We start from the raw sequence: 6,000 nt of genomic DNA on the forward strand, positions 1-6,000 counted from the left end.
AGTCCAAATTAGTTCTTCTTGTTACTCCTTGCAAAGTCTTAAGATGATCTGCACAAAAGAGGGGCTGAGCCCTCGTTTAAAGCCAAATGGTTGGTGATTGGTGTAGGCTAAGCCTACCTTAATGAACCAATCCTGGGTCTCCACCAAAAATCTCCTGTATGCCTGAGGTCATAACCAGAGTGCTTTGCAACATAAAAGGTAAAGGGGTGAAAACATGTAATACTAAGTCCCACCCATCTTCCTGTCTGTTGTGGATCAATGGGTCTCTCTGGTTCATTGAGCTCTCTGTGGTTCCTGATTAAAGCGACTGGTCTCTCTTGAAGGTGGGGTGAGAACAGACTTTGGGCCTCATAGCAGGTATAGTGGTGCAGGAAAAAATTGGCAGTAACAGAATTACTGCCACTTTCCCTGCACCACCATACTACGAGTAGGGCCATGGAGTGGAGGATTCCTCCAGCATCAAGCTGGAGGTAAATCCTCCCGCTTTCTGTCAAAAATTGGCCAAATCGGTGGAACTACAATGGCGGTAATTCCGTTAATGGTAATTTTCTGCCAAAAATGCCCCATAGAGTGCAATGGACTCCATAAAAATGGAGATTAACTCTGCTACCACCACTTGTAATCTGGCCGGACCAAGTGGCGGTAACAGCAATTCACTTTGATAGTATCTGTCCGGATTTACCACCCAGATACCACCAAACTGTAATGAGGCCCTTTGTCTCCTGCAAAACACATTCTCGTACCTTCTGAATGGGGTCCCCCTGCGGGGGTTTCTTACTGTAAACACATATGCCTATGTGTATGTCGTGCGGTGAGCATAGGAAAATGTGTGCGGTTTAGCTCCACACATTTTCCAGAAGTTGATCTACCAATGTTCTATTCATTTTACAATTTAAGAGAAAAAGCCCAGGCGAGCACAGGTGCCCTGTTAATACCCAACTATGTTGGCGCTATAACAAAATCCTAGCCACAGTTACACACATGCATAGAAAGTCGAGTGCACCCCTAAACAGGGGGCCATGAGAACGAAACACGTTTAGAGTCTGGTTACATCATGGACGTGAATACTCTCGCCTGGCCAAACCAGTAGGCAAGGGCGGAATTAGGGTGTGGTGGGGGCGTGGCTCTTCACCCTCCCCTGGGTGACGTAGACCAGTGACATGGACTGGAGACTTTGCCCACCCCCAGCCCTCCCCGGAGGGGACCGCAGCAGCAGGACTCCAGGCTTCCGCCACCTTCCTCGCGGGGGGTGGGCGGAGGTGCCCTGCCTCATACGGTGTAGGGAGGGTCCTCCAGACATCGCTGGATGTGGCTGGTCTCTCCATCACTGCAGCCCGGAGTGCCCATGGGTCCCAGGGTACCAACCCCATTTCATCCTCGGGCCTGGGAACAGCCCTCGTGTCACCCTCGGGCCTGGGTTGCACCCGTATCTCCGCATCTCATCCTCGGGGCCTGGTAGCACCGCATCTCATCCTCGGGGCCTGGGTAGCACCGCATCTCATCCTCGGGGCCTGGGTAGCACCGCATCTCATCCTCGGGGCCTGGGAACAGCCCTCATGTCACCCTCGGGGCCTGGGTAGCACCGCATCTCATCCTCGGGGCCTGGTAGCACCCGCATCTCTTCCTCGGGGCCAGGGAACAGCCCAGAGCTGTATCCCCGCGGCCATGTGTTCTGCCGGCAGTGCACCCCATCCTCGCGACTCCCTCAGGGCCCTGTGCGCCAGCAGAATCTTCTCCTCTGTGTAAACAAGAGCCCCCCCTCCTCTCCCCACCCCAGTGGGCCGAGAGGCTATCCTTAATGGCACACAGCACAGGGCTGTCACATGTCCTGGGCAGTGCGGTGACACCCATGGGCAACACTAAACCCGGGGTGCATGAATGCTCAGAGACACCTCCAGGTCACCAGTCCAGGTCACCCGTCAAGCCCCACCCCCTTCCCCCCACCCCACCCCGCGGGAAAAGGACACATAATAACGGCTTAACCCTTTGGTGTCTGAGCAGGGCCTATGCCTTTGTCCCGGCTTGTATGGAAATGCTGATTCTCCCAGACGCCCCAGTAACATGTGCACCCCTCCCCCCCACCACCAATTGCATACCCCCAGTGGTCCCCCACCCCACAATTAATCGCGCAGCTGCTAAGGCACTGCAAAGCCAAGAGCGTGCGCCATAGGGCGACCTACCTCCCCCTGCCCCCTGTATCAAGACCCTGCCCCATGACATGGTCCCCGACGTTAAATGACATGCGAAAGGGCGCCGCGAAGCCGAGCGAGCAGCCCGCGCGGCGCCCTGTCACTCACCCGGCGATGCGCTGCGCGGCCCCCTGCCTGAGCCCGGTCCTCCCCTGCCCGGTGTGCACGGCGCTGTGTCGCTGCGGGCGTGGCCGGCGGAGGATGCTGCTGCATGATGCTGTGACGTCACCGGTGGGATGGAGATGCTGGGAAGGGCGGCCGTCGCCCTGGCAACGGGATGTGCTCTGGAACTGGTCCTGCCTTCCCTGGAGCGCAGACACGTGTTGGGGGCAAGAAAGGCATGTAATTAAAAAACACACACACACACACAGACACACAATACGTGTCTAGTAAACTATAGCAAAGCAGGCTGTTCCGCAACAGATTGAAAAATAAGTTTAGTCAAGATGACCATGCCAGACTACCCAGGACGAGCTCAGCCGACCCCACACAGACTCGCATGACTTCCCAGATTACAAACCGGTGATTTGCGGGGACCTCGGCGGCGAAGGATTTTCTGGGTCCCCTATTTTGCATATGTAGTGACTTCACCGAAAATGGCATCACACAATGAGCCTGAAAACCGAGAGGGCGAGAAGTTGCCAATAGTAAGTCAACTGACAAATACACTTTGTGATGTACACAATATGACGGTCTGTGTAATTACTACATATAGTGCGATATCACCAGTGAGAGACTTTTGGAGTAGCAGCCAGTGTGAGCTGAATCGCTTCTAGGCACTTCTCATTTTGGCCAATAACATTCCGTGATATAAAACGATTTGCCTAGGAGCTCACACTTTGGTTAAGCAGCGAAGCCAGGATTTGAGACCAGTCTGCGACTTGAGCACTTTAACGCACTGTCCCAGCTCTAGATGGTAGAAACATGTTTTTCCTGCAAAGCAAGTTTGGTTTGAAAATCCCCCCTGACTTTGGAAATGCAGTGCTAAGAAAGGTGCTTGTGTTTTGCTAACTGTTAGGCAGAATTGCACGCATTACCTTCTGGGACCACCACATACAATTAGGACTTACAGGTGTAAGCAAAAGCAACCTTTGGTATAAGTCTGTACTACACAGTTTGTGGTAGTGAGCTGAAGAGCCAGGCTCATCTCAAGAGGGAATGTGAGCAGTAGAAGTGGTTACACAGAGGTCTTACAATCACAGTGGTTCAAGTAGACACTTACACTCAAGGTTTCTTGGTAAAACACATATTAATTTATTTCACAGTCATTTAGAAAACATTCACTAGAAGGAGGCAACTTAATATTATACACAAATACACTTCAATACCAAACCAATATGTTTCTGAGTAAATTAGGCTCACCTGAAAAGGGAGCAAAATTGCATTTCAGTCACTTTAAATAGGAAGGCAAAGGCACAAGTTAATAGAATAGATCACAAATACTTTCTTAGGCAGTGCAAATAGTTTCAGTTCACTGGAGGACTCGATTCAGTTCAATAGGCCTAGGCAAGAGTTAATGGACTAGTGTCTTGGATAGGAAAGAGTAGTTATTGTACTAAACGGTAAAGTCTTTGCCAAAGTTCTCATAAGTAGTTTGTACGAAAAAGAATCATATGTTGGGTCACAAGCTGACTAGGCCTGCAAGTTGGGAACGTTTCACAAACTTTCCCCGTGAGAGGTAAGTTCTCTCAATCGGGTTGGGACAGTACCTAAATATGAAGAAAAGATGCAGCTGAAGACGTTGGTTCCTGGCAGTTCCTGCAGATCTCACTGTTCCTGAGCCTCAGTCGTGGGGACAAGAGGGAGGGGGACGGGGTACTCCTGCACTGCACGGGGACGGGTCAAACAAGCTGCAAAATGGAAGCTCTTCAGTTCGAGTAGCTGTCGTCAAGCACACAAGCTGGTGTCCTTCCCCCTGGTTAATCCTTACCAGCCTTGAGAATGGTATCCAGGTGGCTTGTGAGTTGATTGGTCCCACCAACTCAAAGGAAGAATTCATCCTTGAAGGGGCTTCTGTGTCGAGATGAACTTGGCAATTCGGACCTGCAGCAGGGCTTCACCAGGCAAACCAACGGTCCAGGAGTTGCAGCAGCTGTCCTCTTCCAGCTCGTCTTCGTTTTTTTCTTTCCAGTGGTCGACTCTGCTTTCCAGTCCAAGAGACTCGCCTTTTAAACAGGCCTTTCATTCCAGCCTAGCTGTCACTCACCCAGCAGGGTGGCTGTCCTTGCCGGACAGTCAGCCAGCCAATCACACCAGAGTGCATTTGGGTCTCCTAGGAGACTAAGCACAAGGAGTTTCGAGTCCCTCCATCACTTCCTGGCCACTCCAGACACTCAGACGCCAGAGGCGGTCTTCAGTCCTGAAGCCCGCCAAAGGCATAGAAACAAAGGGACCAAACCTAGTTTGGCGTGCAGAGACAAACACTAGAAGGACCTTTCCAAAAAGAAATGGCGCAAAAAGAAGACCGGGACCCATTCAAGCAAAGGGTCTGAAGGCGCCATCTTGAAAAACATGGCTCCCGTGAGATTTAGCTACCGATGTTCGCGGTCGGGAAAAATCATGGCAGTTGTAAAACCACTGCCACCAGCCATTTCGAGAGGAAATGGTAGCATTTGACTGCTACATGAGTTTCTAGACACAGGGGATACTAGGTAGCCCCTCCAGCAGTCTATAGCAAGATAGTGTGTGCTATGTCTAGGAATTTAAAAAGACTAGTAAGGTCTATTTAACTTTACATTCTCTGGGAAACAGTAGTTTATCCCAGAGAAGGTATTTAAACCCTTGGGAAGTCTAAAAAGACATCCCTGTGTCACTGCACTGAGGGTGCTGTGTAACACACATGAAAATATGATGCCCATGGAGTTATCCAAAACTCCATAATCCAAGAACACCCGTGTAAAACATACATCAAAATACATGAGAGAGTGGGGAAAAAAGGCTCACACTCTTTACAGGTAAAAAAAATCAAGTCCTAAAAATCCAGCAAAGTTGCCAGGGGTCTCTAAGGCAAAGGGAATTAGCACATTTATGAGAATTCTCCCAAACACAAACTGAACTTACCTGTGTTTGCAGCAGTTTCACGATTGCCTTTAATTTTGTGGTGCATATATGTGGCCGTATTGTTCAAACTCGTAATATGCGTTTACCCGAGAAACTAGACGTGAGGATTATTAAGAGTGTCAAAGAAATGCATCTGCATGCATTTTATAAATAAGTCATGTGTGACCGCAGGTTCCAAGGTCCTCGGGGGTGGGGGCAGTCAGGGCAATGAGCCTCTGTTGCAGGACGGCCTGATCGTGCGAACGAAGCAGGACCTGTGCACCAGGGAGGTCTTGTGGCAGCGAGAGTTAGCAATTATGCACACATCTTTATAAAATCAGCACAGGGTCTGGTCCAGGGAAACAAGCTCTCCAGTTCAGCAGCATCTCTTCCCACACCCCTGCACCTGGCAATCCACACTCCGCTTGCCCTCTCCACCGCTCCCCTCCTCGCCCCCAAGTTTCGCTTTCAACAGTGCTCCAGTTTGTAAAGATGACTTGAAAAGTACATACGTCATAACAAACCCACAAATCGTCAGCGAAATATGTTAAGCAAAAAGAGCGCAAGTGTAGTCTCGAAAGGAAGACTACAATTACCAGAATGCAATTCAACATAAGGCTAATAAAAAATAGCCTGTCTGGTTTTTAAATGTACTTTCAAGACTTAACGCTCACAACAAACAAAAGATAGTATATGCAAAGGTATCTTGGTTGTTTTCCATTGTCTGACAAAGGCATGCTTCATAAAGAATGTCAGCGAAATGTGACATTCT

At 50.0% G+C, this 6,000-nt stretch overlaps 1 protein-coding gene across 1 annotated transcript in view; it reads right to left on the bottom strand.

Annotated features, from left to right (window-relative positions):
• AKAP6 (A-kinase anchoring protein 6) overlaps nucleotides 1–2,408 on the bottom strand; it is a 1,117,075-nt gene extending 1,114,667 nt beyond the window's left edge. The window contains exon 1 of the mRNA XM_069638465.1: nucleotides 2,298–2,408. The gene's annotated coding sequence lies outside the window, so the exon portion shown is untranslated. The remainder of the gene's footprint in view (nucleotides 1–2,297) is intronic.
• Nucleotides 2,409–6,000: the final 3,592 nt, after the last annotated feature.

Source organism: Ambystoma mexicanum, chromosome 14 (genome assembly GCF_040938575.1).
Source record: "Ambystoma mexicanum isolate Mex_15411 chromosome 14, UKY_AmexF1_1, whole genome shotgun sequence".
Classification (NCBI taxonomy): Eukaryota; Metazoa; Chordata; class Amphibia; order Caudata; family Ambystomatidae; genus Ambystoma; species Ambystoma mexicanum.